Consider the following 22,484-nt stretch of genomic DNA (forward strand, 5'->3'; position numbering starts at 1 on the left):
ATAAACTTCATCTTCTCCAATGCAAATAACTGCATAATGTGGATTTCAGAAAATGAATGCATGCAAAACGATTACTAAACTGAATTATCAGTTTCTATTTGTTTTGCCTGTGATAATGGATTGTGCCAGAAATAGTCCCTTGGAATAATCCCCCACAGATTAGCAAATATATTTAGCCCCCCTTCCCTGATTAAAAAAATGTATTAATTAATGAATTCATCTGAATGATATAAGCAAACTAACCTACTAAGGAAATGAAGGGAAAGTGTATTTGTAAAAAAATCTGCACATTGAGTTAAGGCTATGAGCTGTTAATAAGGTCTGTCATGTAGTCCTGCATCTGATACTTCCAGTCTCCACCTGCATACTGTGTAACATTCAACAAGTCACAAAACCAAGCTAATGTTCCTAAGCTAGGCTATTCCTAGTTAGCAAGTAATATGACTACAGACATATCTACCATATTAGCATGCATTACAATAATTTCTTTCTAGACAGTTGCAGGATATAAAATATCTCGCCTGCAGATGGCCCTGAGAAAGCAGGTGCAAGTGACCGCTATAATCAAACTACAGGAGAGGTACTACATTTAGTCATCAGTATGATAGAGTGGCACTGGCTAGTGGAGTTTGACTACCAACAATAGCAGAATGTTACCTGTATTTGTCTTGACCTGCAGTTGCTTATTTTTAGTTGGTAAAGCTGTATTTGTTCAAGATGCTGTTTGCATATCAGTTGCTTGCTGCTTCTCATTGTAGTGGTGTGTCTTCTTCTCTTTCGGCTGTTCCCATTAGGGGTCACCACAGTGGATCATCTGTTTCCATTTCTTCCTGTCCTCTGCATCTTGCTCTGTCACACCAACCACCTGTATGTTCTCTCTCACCACATCCATAAACCTTATCTTAGGCCTCCTGCTTTTCCTCTTACCTGGCTGCTCCATCCTTAGCATCCTTTTCCCAATATACACAACATCCCTCCTCAGCACATGTCCAAACCAACGCAATCTCATCTCTCTGGCTTTGTCTCCAAACCGTCCAACCTGAGCTGACCCTCTAATATACTGATTCCTAATCCTGTCTATCCTCATCACACCCACTGCAAATCTTATCTTTAACTCTGCCACGTCCAGCTCTGACTCTTGCCTTTTTGTCAATGCCACTGTCTTCAACCCATACAACATAGCTGGTCTCACTACCCTCTTGTAGACCTTCCCTTTCTCTAGTACCTGTCTGTCACAAATCACTCCTGACACTCTTCTCCGCCCATTCCACCCTGCCTGTCCTCTCATCTTCACCTCTCTTCTACACTCGCCATTACACTGAACTGTTGATCCCAAGTACTTAAACTCATCCACCTTCACCAACTCTACTCCCTGCATCCTCACCATTCCTCTATCCTCCCTCTCATTCACACAGACATATTCTGTCTTAGTCCTGCTGACCTTCATTCCTCTCCTCTCTAAAGCATATCTCCACCTCTCCAGGGTCTCCTCGACCTGGTCCCTACTCTCACTACAGATCAGAATGTCATCTGCAAACATCATAGTCCACAGGGCCTTCTGTCTGATCTCATCTGTCAACCTGTCCATTACCACGCAAATAAGAAAGGGCTCAGAGCTGTTCCTTGATGTAATCCCACCTCCACCTTAAACACATCCATCACTCCCACCGCAGACCTCACCACTGTCACACTGTCCTCGTACATACTCTGTACCACTCTTACATACTTCTCTGCCACTCCCAACTTCCTCATACAATACCACAACTCCTCTCTAGGTACTCTGTCATATGCTTTCTCTAAGTCCAGAAAGATACAATGCAACTCCTTCTGACCTTCTCTATAGTTCTCCATTAACACTCTCAGAGCAAACATCAGATCTGCAGTGCCCTTTCCCGGCATGAAACCATACTGCTGATCACTAATCATCACCTCCCTTCTTAACCTAGCTTCCACTACTCTTTCCCATAACTTCAAGCTGTGACTGATCAATTTTATTTATTTTCAATTGTAGTGATGTGTAAAGGGTCAAATGTTATTAATTGATCTCCAAGGTCAACAAATGGTAAAGATATATCATTATTTAAATAGTTTAAGAATGTTTTTTCTCTTTCTGTGTTGGAACAACTAAAAATAACAGTACTTAAGTAAGAGCAATGCAAAGGGACTTGCCCCACTGCAAAAACTTATTTGTGACAAATTAGCCATGTACTCAAGAACATATGTTTAATACTTATAAGCACTCGCATTATCATGCTTTGTGCCAAAATGTACATGATATTGTGTTTTGCTGCTCATGCATTTCAGTATAACACAGTAGACCCTACTGGAATAAATGGCTATTTACACACATATATAGATAGATAGATATAAAGATACAGATATAGATAGATAGACAGATATATATATATACATATGGGTCCCTATCAGGTGATTGAGTTTTCAGAAACTGGAACTCCACATGGTCGAGACCATATGTTACTGAAAATTCAAAGCTTTTGAATGGCTATCTTGGTACAGTGAGAATTGGAAAATTGACCCTTTTCCTCACTGTAGTGAGATCTTAGAATTGGTATCTATAATTTGCAGTGGGTATGGGGGAGTGGTGCGGGGCTTGCCCCCCCTGCAAAAATGTAAAAAAGGTAAAACTCATTCTTATGATCTCTTTGATATTTTTTTTTTGAGTTTCTGTAAAGTCTATCACCTGACATAAACCCAAATATATATATATATATATATATATATATATATATATATATATATATATATATATATATGTGTGTGTGTGTGTGTGTATGTATGTTAATTGCTCAAATTGTCAAAGATTCAAAAAAAAAAAACAGAAATATTAAAAACATTTTTTTTGGGATGGTGACAAACCCACTGTAGCCCCTATTTCCCACTGTAACCCATATACGCCAACTTACAGATTGCAATACAGTGGAAAAGGGCAAATCCCAGGCTCACAGTGTACTGCAATCTCGCAGAAACTAACATCGTCAGATTTCAAAAAGTCAATTTTTGAAATATTTTGACAATATTTCAAGCATTCAAACAAATGACAGCTCAAGCACTTGGCAGGAACCCATATATGTGATATAGCTGTAATTAGATATGGATGCTACAGCAGTGTGTATTTGTTGAGAGATTATTAAGGCTGGTCAATGATGGGAGACATGAAACATTTAGAAGTGTACCACAAGTAAGAATGTCTGCAATGTTATGCAGTAAGATGCTGAGCTGCAGAATAAATGGTAATATTGGGTATAGGGTCAAGGGTCATGCTGCTGAGTCAGTCATATCTGCTGCACAGAAAAAGGGAGCCAAAGATTTCACATTTCACAACTGACAACACATGAGGTTTAGAGCTGGCTAATAGGCTAGTTGTCTTTTTGGGCCATTTTAATCCTAGACAATAATTCATGGTCAGATTCAAACCCTGTACATTATGTCTATAAGGTAAATGCCTTAACTCTTATGCCAAACCCACCTGGACAAAACATTATTTTAGGCAGCAACCATCTCATCAGGTGGACATTCACAGTGTCATCAGGGAATTTCTATCACTAGCAATTATACAGACTTTCTGGGGTGATGCTAGCCATGTACTTACTCTGCATTACAGCATGGCCACCATAGGACTGTCCATCATAGGACTGCGCACTGAGCACCTTTTTTCCTATCTGTCACCTTTTTTAATACCTGTCATTACTGGAATGTGTCAGTAAAGCTCTATGAGGCAGTAAATAAAATGGCTTAATTATACTAGGGGCTTGTATCAGCTCAACATAATGGAAAAATTATAGCACAGAACCATTTTCCATATTCTTTCTGATGAACCAAAGTTTCCCTCTATTGGGTCAGTACATCCTACAGTAATGATCATCTAAAATAATAAATTAGGCAAGACATTAGCAATATTTTTAAAGAAAACTTTTCAAAGCAGCTGCTGCAATTAGCACTTTTGAAAACATGGACTGACTGATTTCAGTATTCTAATATAGAGTTTTGTAGTTTGTAATGCTAGAACAAGCATACGGATTGCCACAAATAATATTCAAAACAGCCAGACATAAAGTAAAAAACAACACTTTTTAATGAAATATAAATTCTCATGAGAATATCTTCATCAGACATTTAAATCATCCAGCTCTGTCCATATATAATTTATGTAAAACAGGTCAGTTGCACCTTTACAAACAAATCATGCCATTCAAATTAACTAAAAAGTATCTTTAAAAGAACAAAATTAAAAATAACAAGTGACTCACTCACATACAACCTACTTTTCACCACCACACGTAACAATGTACCTTGCTTACCTGTCCATAAGGTTCTTGAACAGCCCCTTCTACTGTAAAAATATTAAGTCAGAAGAAGAAAAAAATCTCAAAACTATTTACAGTAAACCATCATTTGCACAATATTCACCTCAATATCATGAAGTTGAATCCTGTTTGTCGCCAAATGTAGAACAAATAGAAACAATGCACAAAAGAAATCTGGACGTACCACCATGAAGCTGTTGAAATCACCTAGTTAATATAACAGGCTTTAAAAACAATATTTTATTAAAAGTTTTAATTCTGCACATAAAGTGCTATTCAAGTGAAGAAACAAACAAAAGGGATAAGTGCTTTCAGCTTGTAGCCTTCTTCAGATCCTATCCCCACATTTAATTTCCTTGCAGTTAATCAAAAGACTAGTCCAATCATTTATCTGAATTCTAACCAACTCCTCTCCTTACAACCAATCAGATTTATTTAGTGGGGATGCAGCCCTTTTAAAATTGGTTTTAGTGGAAGAACTCAATTTAATCCAGGCGATCGATCTGCCCTCATGTCAGCTATCCATTTTATTTCAGCAATCTCAATTTTATTCTGGCTATCCCCCCCTTTTAGATCTTCAGGTATAATTTCCAGAGCCATAAATTTAAAGTCATGCCCATTGTTCTCCATGACATGACACAACAACATATTAGTTTTTACACGGTTTTTGATATCATTTATGTGGCATAAAATCCTTTCTTTAAACAACCTATTTGTTTTTCCTATATACAAGGAAATACATTGTTCACAAGTCACTACATATACTAGGTTTCTGGTATTGCAATCTGCATGTCCTATGAAGCAATAATTCTTGCCAGTAACTGGATGTCGAAACCGATTAGTATTGTTAATATGAATACATGCTTAACATCTACCACACATAAAAGTGCCTTCCTTCAAGGCACACTTTCTCTTTCAAACTCCATCTTTGAAATATAGCAATCTTTTTAGGTTCTTCCTAAAAAAATTGAGCAGACACCAGAAACCAGCAGTACACATCTTAACCTTAAAAAAATGAAGAACTTCTTCCCTAAGAAAGTACTTCCTGTGACATACAGTGGATCACTTTATACCACACAAAAACAGATGGATCACAGAACCACACACACACACTTACACTTATTTAATTTGTATGATGAACAGATTCACAACATAAACAAGAAATGTTTACACAAGGGGGCGTGCTCCCACACGCATGACATGAGAAAGACTTTGCACCTCACCCATCTTAGTTTATATATATATATATATATATATATATATATACACACACACACACACACACACACACACACATATGTGTGTGTGTGTATGTATATATATATATATATATATATATATATATATATATATATATATATATATACACACACAACACCAAAAATATACCAGCACTCGACCCAGCAAAGCTTCCAGCAATAAATTGCCTAATACAGGCAAAGAAACAGGATCGGAGACACTTTTAAATACACAAGCATTTTAAAGTCACAGTACCTTTATGACACAAAATATTATAAAAATCAAACTGATGTACACAAAACCATGTATACGCATATATACACAAACACACATGTACATATATGTACATGTATATGTATATACATATACCCATTCATACAAAGTGACCTCCTACAATCAACATACAATATTAAGCATGAATGATATATACTTTTTCTTATTGCACCATAAAGCACTCTACCACACTGAGGATGCCAGAGGGCAAAACCGGATACCGGTCTGTGTTTTTTTCATTAGTTCCACTGCTGAGAGATGGTGTAACAAGTAAAAAATATAGAGCTATTTTAGCTCATTTAAAAGTGTCTCCAAACTCGTTTCTTTGCCTGTATTAGGCACTTTATTGCTGGAAGCTTTGCTGGGTCGAGTGCTGGTATATTTTTGTGTTGTGTTTATGAACCGAGCACCCTTGTTAACACACTCACCATTAGGATTTATATATATATATATATATATATATATATATATATATATATATATATATATATATATATATATATATATATACACACACACACACACACACACACACACACACACACACACACACACACACACACACAAATATGCTAACTCCATGGATGCACAACCATGACCAAAGTGAATCATATTTTAACAGTCAGTTATAATGCATCTCAGCAAATCAAAGTTAAATCGGTGGGGGGATAGGTATACAGAAGGATAAGGCGATCCTTGACAATTGTCAGCAAGGTGAAATTATTTATAAGCTATACATAGGGAAAAGGGGGAAGTGATGCAAGACAGTAGGGAGGGCCTAAAATGAGTTTTAGGTAAGGTAATATAAAGCAGGGGAGGGGCCAGAATCAATCTTTCAAGGCAGATAACTTTTTGAAGACCTCCCTCCCTTCCCCATTTTCAGGGTTATTGGGATGAGGGGAAATACCTTCTGTTTAGAGACAGCCCATTCCCCCTCCCCTTTTCTCATTTGGATTATTGGTACAGTGAACAGGTTATATGCTGCCCTAGCTAGAATATCAGAAGCAAGTGGTTTGAATCTCATGCTGTTGATGGTGCTACAGATGAAAAAAATTAACACGTCTTTCTTAATCAATGCAAATATGATGTTTGTTTCCTGATATAATGGTTATGTGATATTCATCCCTGTTTAATTGTTAGTAGATGTGTGGATCATATGTTATTTGTGCTATTGGAATGTTATTTAGTATATAGTTGCAGTGCAGTTTGGTGTGTCTATTTTGTCTGGGGATCGTGGACAAATATTTGTACTTGCGCTGCACCATGTATACTCGTCTCAGTCTTTTCATCTTGATAATATGCTCAATGCGTTGAAGATGAGCGAGTGGACTTTTATTTTATTGAGCAGCACTGCTTGTGCTTCGGGTACTGCAATTGCAGGTCTTAAGAGTCATTTAAAGTTCCTAGTGATAAACTGTGTTATGATGATGAAGTTGATGATGATTTTACTATTATTATTGATAACTATTAGTAGTTAAGCTCAACATTCATTTTTGTACAGCACCATGTGTTCATTGTTATCATTTTTAAAACAGCCAAACATTTTGATTATATGTATCTGTGATTCATCACTGTTCATGTAGTCTCTGTTGCACATTTCTAATTCCTTATCACTTAACAATTCAAATGTCTCTTTAGAAATACAATTTCCAGATCTATATACAATATTCTCAAGACAAAGTCATTGCCAACAGTATGTTCAGTGACACGATCATTTCGTTTTTTACTGCTAACAACTTTCCTGCTACATCATAGAATCCTTCCATTAGACATTTCTACATTTCATACTCACTGTGCACTCTTATGTCTTCTGACAATTACGTCCAGACATATTTTCAGTTTTGTTGTTGCTAGTATCTGACTCCCTAAACATGCTACCTTCCAATGGATTTCTTTTTGCAAGCTGCTGTTTGTGTATGAACACTGAAGTGCAAGAACACATATGTGTGGACATTCCCAGTTTGAAGTGCTGTTGTATTCTGCAATAAGTAAAGAACGTAGAGGACATATGTGCAGTATCTGTGTACCTACGTATTATGTAATTATTTGCAGTGCGATGTTATCCTTTGCATTTACACAGCACACCTCTTTATTTCATGCATTTGAATGATCCTTGAACCTTACAAAACACATTTTAGTCTTTTCTTCTCATTTTGTCGGGCAAATCTGCTGCACTTCTTTCAGTAAACTTGCAGCAACACTGAAGTAGAATGATCTTTGTCTCTCTCACTCTCTCTCTCTCTCTCTCACACACACACACACACACACACACGTATATATATATATACATATATACATATATATATGGCCATTTTGGGTCAATTCTAAACTCCTTGATCTGTCTCTCTTAAAACCCGGCTGCCTCATGGTTTTGGCATCTTTTCAGGCTTGCTAGTTGTTGCTGAAGCACCTACCAAGGGGAGAAAACACCGAGAGAAGAAAAGGAGCCACTTTTGTGATTTTAAGTATTTTCTTCTGATTTTTTGTTAAGTTTTACTGCTTTGCCGCCTACTTTTTGGCATTTTCCGGCTTGCTAATGTTTATATCTGTAACAGTAACACTACTTGGAATACATCTAGAGCCTGTTTACTGCATTTCCTGTGTTGCACTTAAAATCGTTTTTTTCTCTAAAAACTGCATTTTACCTGATTTTGGCCTAGCACTCAAGTGTTGGGTCATTTATTGCACTGTTGTGATTATTTTGCTGCTCGTGTATCTCTGCTACCTTTAAACTACAACAAAAAGAAAAAAAAAATCTTGCTTTATTCCCACTTTTTGAAAGTTAAGAAAGTTCAGTTACAGATTTGCTGTTCTGAACTGTTTGGAAGTTTCTAGAAGGCCAGTGCTTGCTTGGGCTAAAGGGAAGTCTCTGTGTTCACCAGTGGGAGTGGTTAACACTGCCTGTCCCTGGAGGTTACTGCCTAGAAGCTGTAGTTTTATTGGCCATTTTGGGTCAATTCTAAACTCCTTGATCTGTCTTTCTTAAAACCCTACAACTCTCTTTTTGCATGGTTTTGCGCACTGAGCAACATCAGGCAGCACTGCCTAAACAGGTTTAAACTATTCCAGTCTCCACAAAGTCTGCTCTTCACTTTTTCCCTTAGAACTGTTCAAACTCTCAAAGTAATCACTCTATTCTCTTTCTAAAGCCCTGCACTTGCTCAGCTCTTATAAGGAAACACTAACTAACTAAAGCACTACACCCTCCTTGACTTCTCATAAGTATTAGGCTCCCGATTGGTCCTTCCTGATCAAGTGAAAAATCAGTTCCCTTCCCTAATCTGATCAGTAAAAAAACAGTTCCCTATACTAATCTGGTATGTCCAAGGGTCAGTTTCAAGGTTACTCTCCAGTCCAGCTGGTGAATCTGGGAATTTTGAGGCAATGTTACAATTGCCTTATGTACACAGACAACCCTCTCCTCCTTCCAACAAACTCTAATACATGTGAGAGATGCAGTTACACAGCCAAACTGGAGGCAGAGCTCTCTCAACCCAAGACTGGCACAGTCAGTCAGGAGGAAAAGGTAACCGCCCACAACACAAATCCAGTCTCACACAGACCTATTGCATCTGCATACCCAACACATAAACACACAAAAACATACTCGAAGGCTCTAAATAAAAATCTGCCTAAACAGCAAAGACCTCCTAAGCAGATATGCAAGAAACAGCCACCCCTCAACAATGCCCACAAATCACATATCTCACAAAATCAGTGTGCCTCACAATCACAGCCCTTAAGGCCAAACAACACACCAAATACACTTGTTATAGGGGACTCTGTTGTCCGGCACACTGACGTCCCGCTCACCAGACTGAACAAGGAGAAGGTCACTGTAAGCTGCCTGTCCGGTGCCAGGATCCACCACATAATGCAAGCACACAGGTCACTCCAAAGCAAGTACAAATATGACTCCGTCATTGTCCATGCTGGTGTGAATGACCTGAGACATACCTCCCTGGACTACATGAAAAGAGACATAGAGGAGCTCTCTGACCATGTAGCCCAGGCTGGTATGACCCTGACCTTGAGTAGCATCTTGCCCTCACCAAGAATGATGCCACAGTATAAAGACAAAATGATCAGTTTCAACAATTGGCTAAAGTATTGGTGTCATTCAAAGGGGATCCAGTGTCTCTCAGCCTGGGATGACATGCTCGGCAAGCCATGTTGCTTTGCTAGGGACGGCTTGCACCTGTCACCCTTAGGCTTTCGTATACTGGCCAAGGCTCTTGCCACCCCCATAGTGCCTTTTTTAGGCAAGACTCAAAGGACAAACCCACCTCCATAGACAACCCAAGGATAAAACAACTAAAGGTAATGCTACTCAATGCCAGAAGTCTAAACCTCAAGATGCATGCACTCGAGGCTCTCCTCAGTATGGAGAAAATCGATGTCTGTGCAGTGACAGAAATCTGGTTCAAGGCTCCTGAGAGCACCCCAGCACTACCAGGTTATTACTCATACCATGCGTTTCAGCCCCAAAACTCAGACCGAAGCACAATAGGAGGGGGAGTATCTATATTCATCAAAGATACCTACACCTCCAGGTTAGTGGCACTGCCCGAAGCATCGGAAACCATCCATGTGCAACTAACAGCGGGCAAAACTGCCTTTCAGTTTGTGGCCTGCTACAGAACACCTTCCCTATTACGGGAACCCCACTTGGCATTCCTGAGAACACTGGAGAATATGAAGGTCTCTCCAAACACTATGTTATTGGGTGACTTTCAACTACCCAAACATTGACTGGGAAAACTACTCAAGCCCAAACACCCTCGCCCAACGGTTCCTTGAATTTATAAACTCTAATGCGATGGAACAACTGGTCACCACTCCCACAAGAGAGAACAACATATTGGACCTAGTCACCACCAACATGGGGACTCTATGTTCCACACCAGAGATAAACCCCTCATTGGTAAGATCAGACCATAAACAAATTTCCCTGGACATCCATATCCCATTCCCACCCCCAGCCAAGGAAATCACTGTAAAGAATTTCTCAAAAGCCAACTTTGCACTTCTCAAGACTGTGGTGGAATCCTTCAAAGCCCCCAGGCCAGAGGATAATACAGCCCAATCCGTAGAATCCTTTACAAATGCATTCTATGAGCACCTGCAGGAATGCATGGATCGTGCTATCCCAAATAAAACCAAGACTCACTCCTCCAAAAACAGGAGACCGGTCTGGTGGACCCCAGCCATAAATAAGCTATACAACAGAAGGAGAAAGCTACTACATGACAGAGCAAAATCCCAAAAAGGGAAGGCATCTCTGATCAGTATTAGCAAGAGACTTCGATCCCTCATAAAATCATCAAAGGCCAGTTTCGAAAGAAAAATTGCCCTAGACACTAAAGATAATCACAAGGCCTTCTTTAGTTATATCAGGAACATGGGTGGAAACTCCCAGATATGCTCTGAATTGTTGCATAACGGTACAAAATATACTGAACCTACAGACATAGCCAACATCCTGGCAGACAGATTCAGTGCAAACCCCCCCCCCCTTCCCCCCCAAAGGAGCAAATGCCTATCCCAACTGAATGTAACCTCCCTGTCATCACAGATGCACAGGTGAAAGCTGCCCTCTCCAAAGCAAAAAACACAGCATCTATGGGACTGGATGGTGTCCCAGGCTGTGTCTTACACAAGCTCCAAGAAGAACTGAACCCTCACATTAAGCCACTGTTCAAACTTAGCCTTACTACAGGATATGTACCCAAAGAATGGCGTACAGCTACAGTGGTCCCACTCCACAAAGGTGGTGCCACAACGGACCCTGAGAACTATCGCCACATAAACCTGACTAGTCTGGTTTGTAAAGCTATGGAGCGTATTATCATGGAACTCATAAACAAAGACATTGGGAGCCTCCAGACACTGGACCCTACCCAATTCGGCTTTGTTAAGGGCAGATCTTGCCTCTTAAACCTAGTTGATTTCTTTGAAACAGTTACCAAAACCATAGATGAGGGCAAGGTAGTCCACACAGCCTACCTGGACCTTGCAAAAGCCTTTGACACAATACCCCACTCGGGCATCATAAATAAGCTTACCAGCTTAAATATCAACCCCTATATCACAAGATGGGTTGCAAACTGGCTCAGAGATAGAACCCACATGGTCAGAATCGCAGGTGCCATGTCTGAATCCAAACCAGTTACAAGTGGCATCCCACAGGGCTCAGTTCTGGGACCTCTCTTGTTCGGTATATACTTCTCTGAGGTTCAGGCTAACACGGGGGGATTATGGCTGACAGTTTGCAGATGACTGCAAACTGGGGGCCATAACTGAATCTCCAGCTGACACAAGCATCCTCCAAAAGGGTCTCACAGAGGCGGATGCTTGGTGTCAAAGCCATGGCCTCAAGCTAAATGCTAAAAAGTGCATAGTCATCCCCTTTGGGAAAAACAAGGTGCCCACAAATTACCACACAGGTGGTAATCCATTAAGTATTGAAGAAGTAATTAGAGATTTGGAGACCAACGTAGATAGTAATCTCTCCTTTGATAATCACGTTGCCAAAGTGGTTAGAAAGACCTTCTGTACAGTATAGCCCACCTTATCACGAAAGGGTTCGCATCTAGATCAAGAGAGGTCAATGTGCCCTTCTACTCGTCACTCATCAGGCCCATAATTGAATACAATGCCCCTTTTGGGATGTACCTTACCTGACACCTGCAGCAACTGGAGAGATCCCAAAAGTCCCTCACCAAGAGGATCATGGGCTACAAACAGATGTCCTATGCAGCTCGACTAAAGAAACTCCAGCTCTACTCAGTTGCTTACCACCTACTCAGAGGCGATCTATGCTTGACGTACAAAGCCATGTCAAACCCAGAATTAATGGACATGCTCCACCTCAAAAAATCCAAGTCCCTTAGAGCTACATGCTCCAGGGACCTAAACCTCAGCACAAAAATAAATAGGACATGCTGGAGGGACAGATTCATTTCCCAGAGGCTCCCCTCACTCTGGAATAGAATCCCAATTCATGTTAGACATAACCCCTCGTTGACCCTCTTCAAGCGAAATCTGGATGCATGGATGGGAAATCGCAAATTCACCCTTGGATCTCTTCTCTGTCCCTGCTAGACAGAGGCACAGTAAACTAATCTTAAAAGGGTACCTTCTGTGACCTACTTTACAGAGGCATAGTAGGCTAATCTAATAGGGAGGCAGAAGCCAAATACACTCTGGCTAGGCTTATAAATGCCCTAGGGCAGATAGCCTAGTATCTACTTATGAACCTATAAAGTGGAAAGGCTAAAACATCAAACACCCAGAAGCATGAAATTCTAAATTGCGACTTCTATACTACACACACACCATACACACATACACATATACACACTTTGCTCCCCACAAACACACAACCTAATCCTATGTACAAGCAGGGGGGCTGCACCCCCTGCACCCCCCACACCCCCCTTACTTAAATATACTAACTCCAAGGTCGCACTACATACACAAACACAGGAAACACCACCACACAAGCTACATCCCCCCTCGCACACTACAGTAACAAAACACACTAACAGACACTACAGCCCATACCCAAAACCCTTAAAACATAAACACTTACCTCAATCCATGAACACAGCGCAACACCGGAACTGCTAATTCACAATCTCCGAAATGCAAGATTTTGAATTTCACGCTTCTGGGTGTTCGATGTTTTAGGCTTTCCACTTTATGGGCTCAAGATTCTGAAATTCGATATTTCAGGATTTTGAGCATATAAAGTGTTTCCATATGTGTGTGTTTTATATATATATATATATATATATATATATATATATATATATATATATACATATACATATATATATGTGCATACACACATATATATATATATATATATATATATATACATATACATATATATACATATGTATATATATATATATATATATATATTATATAAACATTACATGTATGTGTGTATATATATAAGTGTGTGTGTGTGTGTGCACATAAGCATATACACACAGTTTTATATATATATATATATATATATATATATATATATATATATATATATATATATATATATGTATATATTTTTTTAAGCTATATAGCTTTACACAGAAGCTTTGAATGTAAGGGGAGTTACTAGTTACATTCTTCTTTGGGGAAGTTTAGTGAAGGTTGAATGTATATCACGTCAAATGCCTCTTCACTTCTTCATCTTAACTATGCGAATGTTTACCTGTGGTTTCAGAATTACATTTACTTAGACACTAGTCATTGTATATTTGCTTTGTGCTGATTTTTGCTAGGTTTCTGAAGTTTGAAAATTCCTTTTCTGGATGCATTTACCTTGCTGCATCCCATGTGATAATAGACCAGTCTTGTTTAAGTCTCTCTTCTAGTTTTGTTTTTGCACTATCTTATTTTAACATAAAATATAATTCCATTGAGTTTAGTTAGTCATGAATCTCAAGGCTGCAAATAATTCATTCTTTTCACTTTTTATAAAACCACCAGTCCTTCATTTGTTGTACTTTGATTTTTAGCTGAAGATATCTACTCTACAACTGGTAGTGTCTTTGAAGTTTCATGAAAATTGTCTGAGACTGTGAAACTTTGTATTCAAAGTTTTGAGATGTATCTCATGAGTGGACTTGCCAAAACAATCAGAAGAAAAAAGCTGTGCTTTGGTCCTTTTAGTCCATGAGTGAGAAATCTATTGCTTTAAACCTTAAACATCATGCGGAAAATATCAAAATGGCAGTATGCAAAAATATCCAGTTTCAGTCCAGTTTTGAACTTCCAGCCTCCAGTGAGAATTTGTGTGGTGTAGCAGCTGTTAATTTCTTTGCTGTTATTAACAAATAAGTTTCAAACATGCGCAGAATGATAGCTGATGTTTCCAAGGTATCTAGTGCGCGTGATGAGACATCTCCTACATATGCAGTGTGTGGACATTCATAAATGGACATCTGGAGTGGGAAGAGTAGATATCAGCCTATGTATTCTCAAATGTGGTTAATATAGTATGTTATTCGTTAGACTTAAAAGGATAACCCTAACATGCAATAACTTCACCAAGAAAAGCCACTATGTTTATTGTTCCAGGAAATATGTTTAAATGGGATAGAATAGGTTAATATTCCAAGGAAAGAAGATTTTGTTAGATTACTCATCAATGTGAAGTATCGCAGTGGTGGTGCTGCGGTAGCGTTGCTGCCTCACAGTGAGAAGCTGTCCGATTCGATTCTCAGCTAGAGCGTCTTCTGCGTGGAGACATGCGTGAATGGGTGTACCTTCGTTGAAGGTTGTGCATGTGGGCTGGTAACTCAGCACGTAAAAATCAACTATCAATCATTAGCGGACCGTAGTTCCGCTGTGGCGACCCCTAACCGGGAAACGCCAAAAGACACAACAACAACTCATCAATGTGAACTTAAGATCCCATTGTATATATCAGAGGTCTTCCACTTCATATCTTAATCAAGTATGATCCCAATGGATGATATTCCATTTATATAACAATAATTGTCATGAAATAGTTGTTTTTATTGCTTCTGCACCATCACCCTTATGTACTCTCTTATAAAACGCGCACACCACTTAGCTTCTAAATGCCAGAACAATGTTTTCCACCCATCTGCATGGTCAATACGTGTCGCATGTCAGCACAGAACCAAGAAAAGAACAAACATGGGTGCAGAGAAGTGCAGTTTAAAATATAACTTATTTGTATTTGAAAAAATAACTGATTTTTTTGATTACTTGATTTCTAGCACAATTAGGATATCTACAGAAATTAATCTTGGCTAGAATAACCATTTCTTAGTGTAGGTGTTCTGAATGTGCATATTTTAGGAGAGGAAGGAGAGATAGAGGAAGGCAAGGTTTCTGTACTGGAAAACAAATTTTAGGCTTATTGTGAGACCAAGAAAAAGCTACAGAATGTAAGGTATTTATTTTTCCCTAGAAATCAATGGGTTCAGGAGTCAATAGGTGACTACCTGACTGAACTGAAACAGAGAGACAGAGACTGAGGTTGGTGAATTGCATGATTCACTAACAACACAACTGAGAGTGGATAAAAAAATCAAGTCAGGAGCAGACTGTTAAGGAAAACTGACTTGACAGTTTAAATAATGATGTATATAGATCAAGCAATCCTTGAACCACACAGCATAAGATCATGACTGAGGATCTGAAAGTCTGCATAATAAAGGGTGTAAATGAAAATAAGAACAGAACAAAGCCAGATCTACTAATTTTAATAAAATAAAAACTATTGCACCAGTGACTGCTTGATTTCCAAGCTGATACATGGTAATAACTGAGCAGGCAGGAAGTGCACCATCTGTAAGTAGCAAGTGTCCCTGCATGACAAAGCTCACTGCAATTCAGTTAATTGAATCTGTAATCAATGTTGGGGGGGTTACAACCAAATCACAGGCATCTGTAAAGGTTAAAATAAAGTGTTGCAGTAAGACTTGCATATATTACAAACAATAAAGCAGACTAAAGCAGAAATGTTTGTTGGCACTGTCGAGATGCGTAGTGTAAATATAATACAAACTGCAGAGAGCAGGAATGAGGATTCTTGGTCGAAGAAGTTAATAATTATAAGCAAGTGTTACATTTAAACTTGATATTGGAAAACAGGCAGTATAATGTCTGAGTCTGCTTCAAGGCACAAAATCTTTTGTATAAAGTATATAAGTTTGTAAGCACTTGTTTGATACATTTGGACACAAACTGAAGCCTATGGGACAAATATGGGATGAATTTGGGCACAGGTGCAGAAACTACAAATAAGCAATATTGAAATATGATTTAAACCGCACTAACACATTGGGTTGTAATGGTTCTGAAACAATTGGTATCAGTAAAAGAATTCATGATAGCAGCAGAAGTAATTCCATTAAACATGATAAATCTGATATTATTGAAGAGTTTTTTTATTTATTTTATTTTATATTGAGTCTAAATATTCATAACACCATAAACCCTGCTTGCACGTTTGTGTAGTACTCTGTGAAAGTGTACATGTTCACAAAGGCCAGCAAGCTGTGACACACCAACATGGTATTAAATACAAAAGGACAGAGTATTGGATATATAAATGCTGGTAAGGCTAAGTGATGCAATAACAGAGCTACTGTTGTGAGTGCTTCATTGAAATTTAAGAATCATAATTCTCAAAGTGTTGAATACATATCTCAAGTTACTCATGACATCTGACAGTTATTTGGATTTGATTTTTGTCTTGGATTGTCTGTAAGAAGAGTACCATGTTATGATTGCCTCTGAAAGCAACACCAGTAACACATGCTCCAAGTAGAGTTCGTGTTTCAAGATCTAAAGTGTATTGGGAGTTATTGGAGTTACTATTAAGCCTGAAAACAGTAAATTGGTGATAAGATGATAAAAATAATTGAAGTAGGACAAGATGAGTATTTGTATAAAGCATCAGAGTTGCGTATTGGCTCTCAAATAAATGGACTATATGTTAACTTCTGAAGATTTCAGACCTGTTGAGGTACTGAGTTAGTTCCAGAGTAAAGAATGATGTTATGTGATCCTATCTCGCCTACATTCTGACTGATGGGTTCGGAGCCGATCCCTCGGCTCCGACTCGGCACGCTTATGCTATAGAGCGAGGCCTCTAATTGGCTGAGCTATCTTTATCCCAGGATGCACCACCACTAATACCCCAGATCTCGTTTGCCGCTTACAGAGCTTGGACGTGGTCTCAACATTGGCTAGGCTAAGTACTATATTTATAGTCTTTTTTCCTGTCAGTATTTCCCTCTTTTAAACCCAAAAGCTGTTTTAACGGCTATTTTTTGTGTACGAGTGTGTTTCTTGTTGTTTCATTGAGTTTTGCATATTTTTTCCTGTCAGAGAAGGTTCCGTTTAAGTTAGAGGGGCCTTCCCCTGTACTAACTACTTTAGTGGTTGTGTGTGGGTCAAGTACCCGTTTGAGTTAGAGGGTCTTGACCCTCCTTGTTTCCCTTTTCTTTCTTACATTTCTTGTGTAAAAAAAAAAAAAAAAAAAGTTCTTTAGTTTAATATTTTTCGGAGTTAGTGGTTTTGTTCCTGTGTATACAAACTCTTAATCTACTGTTGTGGTCTAATTTTTGTACATTATGTCTAAAGAACATAAACCCTCCGAGTTTAAAAAGTGCACGAGGTGTGGGTTCAAAATGTCCATAACGGACGACCACTCCTCGTGCGTCTATTGTCTTGGCGCCAAACATCTGCAGGAATCTTGCAGTGTATGCCATGCGTTTTCCTCCAGAGTCCTCCAGGAGAGGAAAAACAAATTAATCCTCAAAGGATTAATCAAGCCTTCCTTTGAGGAGGCTTTGTCTTCCTCTCCGTCTCCTTCTAAAAAGAGGAAAGCGCCGGCTCTGACCAGTCAGTCGGATCCGACGGCTAAGAAGACTAAGCAGACTTCTCCATCGGCTCCACGGACTTCGGAGCCGAGGTCAGAACGGTCTGCCTCGATGCCTCCAGCCTCGACCCCTCTGGTTTCGGAGCCGAGGTCTGGGGCATCGAGAGGCGGGTCACCCTCATCGGCTCCACTGATATTGGAGCCGATAAGGGTCATCGGCTCAGACACTTCCCCCTCAGAGCCGAAGTCCTTATCAGCACCGAGGGAAATTTCTTTGAAGGTTTCCTTGGAGCCGATAATTGTTGAGTCCTTTCGGAGCCGGTCCCCGAGCCCTTCGGAGCCGATGGAGAAATCGGTTCGGGCCCGATCGGTATCCTCGAGATCTTCCAGGATGTCTGATTTGGACATCGACAGGGTGCTCCTTCGACTCTTCCAGTCTCCGGTGTTCCAAAAGATGGTTTCGGCTCCAGCCCATTTGGCTTCAGAGCCGATGGTCCACTCCCTTACTGTACTTCCTCCTCCAACAGCTTCGGCACCGTTGGAGCAGGTGTTGGTGGAACCAGTGGAGGTGTTAGGGTCAGGCCCAACCCGTGCTCCGACTCCGGCTCTTGGGTCGGAGTTCAGTGCACGGACTTCTTCCTTCGGCCCTGGGGGGGAGGCTTCGGGATTGATACTTTCGGTCCCAAGTCTCCCTCTTGGTGCGTCGGCGGCGGGAGTACTGTCCACTGTCGTGGCCACGGAGGGGGGACCTTCCCAGGATTCTGGTGGTCCCGCCTTCAGGGCTATGAGGACTGCTCTAGCCAAATCTTCATTGGCTACCTCCACAGTTTCCCCAGCTCCTTCCCTACATTTGGAGACTGGGTCGTTGGCAGTCCCCCTGGCCGCAGACAGTGGAGCCCCTGGGCATCAGGTTACCCCCGCTGGGGTTTCTCCCCCTCCTGGAGGTCCTTCTGAAGCCTCTTCGGAAGAACCTCCCAGGAAGAAAACGTGCAAGAGGAAGCACGTTGACTCCCCTGATGAGTCTTTGACATCTGACACCGATCTCGATGATGCAGAGGGGTCCCCCAAGTCATCCTCGGATGATGTCTCCTTTGCAGACATCCTGGAAGCCCTAAAACAATGAGGCGGCTGGCAGTCCAAACCTCCCTCTGCTGATGAGTCGGTGTTCCTGAAGGCCTTCGGGGCTCAGCCCTCCGCCTCCTGGGTGTCTCCGCCCTTCGACGAGCTCTTGGATTTGATCTGTCGAAGGGCGTGGGAACACCCAGACTCTGTGGAACCGGTGCCCGCTCATCCAAACAAATTTCTTTCGGCGCCCCCAGATAGAGAGTTCCTTACGAAAGGTGTGACTGTGGATGCTATGGTGGTGGCATCTGCTACCCAGCAAGATGTAGCAGAGGCTTCTACGTCCATCCATCCTCCTAATAAGGAGTCTAGGAGCATGGATCGGTACGGCAAGCGCACCCTTAGTTCAGCGGCCTTTACTCTGAGGTCTTTGAACTACCTGACGCACTTTACGAGATTCCAGAGGGATCTGATTAAGGAGCTATCCGATACCCACTCAGGTAACCTGCCTGAGCAGCTGGCCCAGACGGTTGGATCTCAGCTGGCTACAATGTCGTCCATTTTGAACTCGTCCATGAGGCTCATTTCGTATGTGGCTGAAGGGGCGAGTAGAGTGGCGGGTACAGGCATTGCTCTACGGAGACAAGCCTGGCTCCGCCTGTGTCATTTCGCGGAGGCCTTCAAGTCTTCATTCGCCGACGCCCCCTTTGATGGGTCCTCCCTGTTTGGGCCCAAGGTGAAAGACACACTTACCCGCTGTGAAAAGGAGGGTAAGACTCTGACTGCCGTAGGGGCATGATTTTCCACTCCCTTTCGGCCTTATCCCAAGGCTAAAAGAGGAGGGAAGATGTGGTTCCGTAGATCGCAGAAGTCTTACCCCTCTCAGCAGGAAGGTTCCCCCTCCAGAGGCAGAGGATGGGGAAATTCATCAGGAAGATGCCGTCCCAGAGGCGGCAGAGGCCCCCGCAACACTGGAGAACGCGAGTCCTTTCGTGGCTCTTCAGCCTTTCATAGTCCCTGAGGGATTGCCCGACTGTGCTGCTCCGGAGCCAGTCGGGGGTCGTTTTTCGAAGCACCTGAAGGCCTGGGAAGGGATCACTCATGACCAATGGGTGCTTCGAATTATCGCCGGAGGTTACTCCATCCCATTCTGTTGTCCCCCCCCTCAGTCCAAAAGAATCCCGGACCCGCCACCCAGTCAACGGGATACCGCAGCCTTAGAAATTTCAAAGCTGCTGCAAAAAGGAGTCATCCAACCGGTCCCCGCAGACCAGATCGGATTAGGGACTTACTCAAGATTCTTTTTGGTGCCAAAAAAGACCGGGGACTTGAGGCCCATTTTGGACCTAAGCAACCTAAACCATTCAGTCAAGAAGTCCAAGTTCCGAATGGTCACTTTACAAACCATTCTCCCATTGTTGGAGAAAGGTGTTTGGATGTGCTCCATAGACCTCAAGGACACGTATTACCATATCAAAATACATCAAACGTCCAGGAGACACTTGCGCTTCAGCCTAGGAGGCAGTCATTTTCAGTTCCGTGTGCTGCCCTTTGGTCTCACCACAGCCCCCAGGGTGTTCACCAAATGCTTGGCAGTAGTGACTGCTCACTTGAGGAGTCTAGGATTCCAGGTGTTTCCACCTAGACGACTGGCTTCTAACTGCCACCTCCAAGCATCTACTTCTACGGAGCCTGCAAGCCACAACATCACTGGGCAATTCCCTCGGAATCACCTTCAATTGGCCAAAGTCTGTGTTACGGCCATCTCAAAGAATAAGATTCATAGGGGTAGAGATAGATTCAAACCAGATGCGGGTCTATCTACCTGCAGACAGAATTCAGACCATACAAAATCAGGTTCGAGCCTTACTCCCCAGGTCCAAAGCCCCAGCCAGAATGGTCCTGCAGCTATTGGGATCGATGTCTGCCACAGTTCTGCTAATTCCCTTGGCAAGGTTACACATGAGAATCCTTCAGTGGCTTCTTTCAACTCAGTGGTCCTTTCAGGAACTCCCTCTCAATCATCTAATACGGATCACAGAATCTTGCAGATGGGACCTTCGCTGGTGGCTAGTGTCCTCCAATTTGGTTCAGGGACGACCCTTTGTTCTTCCTCCTCCGGCGGCCACTTTGATCACGGATGCCTCCCAGATGGGGTGGGGGGGGGCATTCCCTGGGCAGGTCAGTCCAGGGCAAATGGCACCCGGAAGAGACCCCTCTCCACATCAACATCCTAGAAATGAGGGCAGTACTCCTGTCCCTTCAAGCCCTTCACGATTACCTCCCTCAGGGCGTAATTGCTGTTCACTCAGACAACATGTCAGTTGTCTGGTACCTGAACAAACAGGGAGGGACCAGATCCTATCCTCTTTGCAGAGAAGCTATGAGAGTCTGGGAATGGGCAGTCTTGACCAAACGCTTCCTAGTGGCTACTCACATACTGGGCAAATCCAATGTCATAGCCGACAGGTTGAGCAGAACCATCCTCTCTCCTCACGAATGGTCTCTGAATATGACTATTACAAGGCAGATTTTCAGCGAATGGGGAGTTCCGTGCTGCGACCTCTTCGCGACTCCTCTGAATGCGAAGTGCAAAGAATTTTTCTCCCTAACCCCGGCTCTGGGAAGAGCCCTATGGACGCTTAGTCCATCCTTGGCCCACCGGCCTGCTTTATGCCTTCCTCCAGTTCCTCTCTTACCCAGGGTAATTCAAAAGGCATCTCTTAGGGAGCAAGATGATCTTAATTGCTCCTTACTGGCCTCGTCAAGTCTGGTTTCTCTATCTTCGGAAACATGCTCTGGAAGGTCCATGGTTCCTGGACCAGGTCCCAGACCTACTGATTCATCAGTCGGGACTACTACACCAGTCCCTACACACATTAAAATTGACGGCCTGGCTCCTCCTCTTCCTACCATAGTCAGGAGACATGCACTGGACCCAGATGTGGTGCACATATTGTCTTCAGCCCACAAGTCTGCTACGAAGAAACTGTATTCTAGCAAATGGAAAAGGTTTGCTATCTGGGCTGAACTCCGGGGCCTGGACCCCATTTCTACTCCCGTGGCAGAAGTACTCAAATTCCTGACCTCTCTTTTCAACCAAGGCTCTTCTGTTTCTACCATCAATTGGCAGCGATTTCTAATTTTCATGAATCCACAGACCCACCTTTAATGAGCAACAGGTTGTGTAAGACCTTCTTGAAAGGTGCTGC

Source organism: Protopterus annectens, chromosome 15.part0, assembly GCF_019279795.1.
Source record: "Protopterus annectens isolate FY-2018-M chromosome 15.part0, PAN1.0, whole genome shotgun sequence".
Lineage (NCBI taxonomy): Eukaryota > Metazoa > Chordata > Ceratodontiformes > Protopteridae > Protopterus > Protopterus annectens.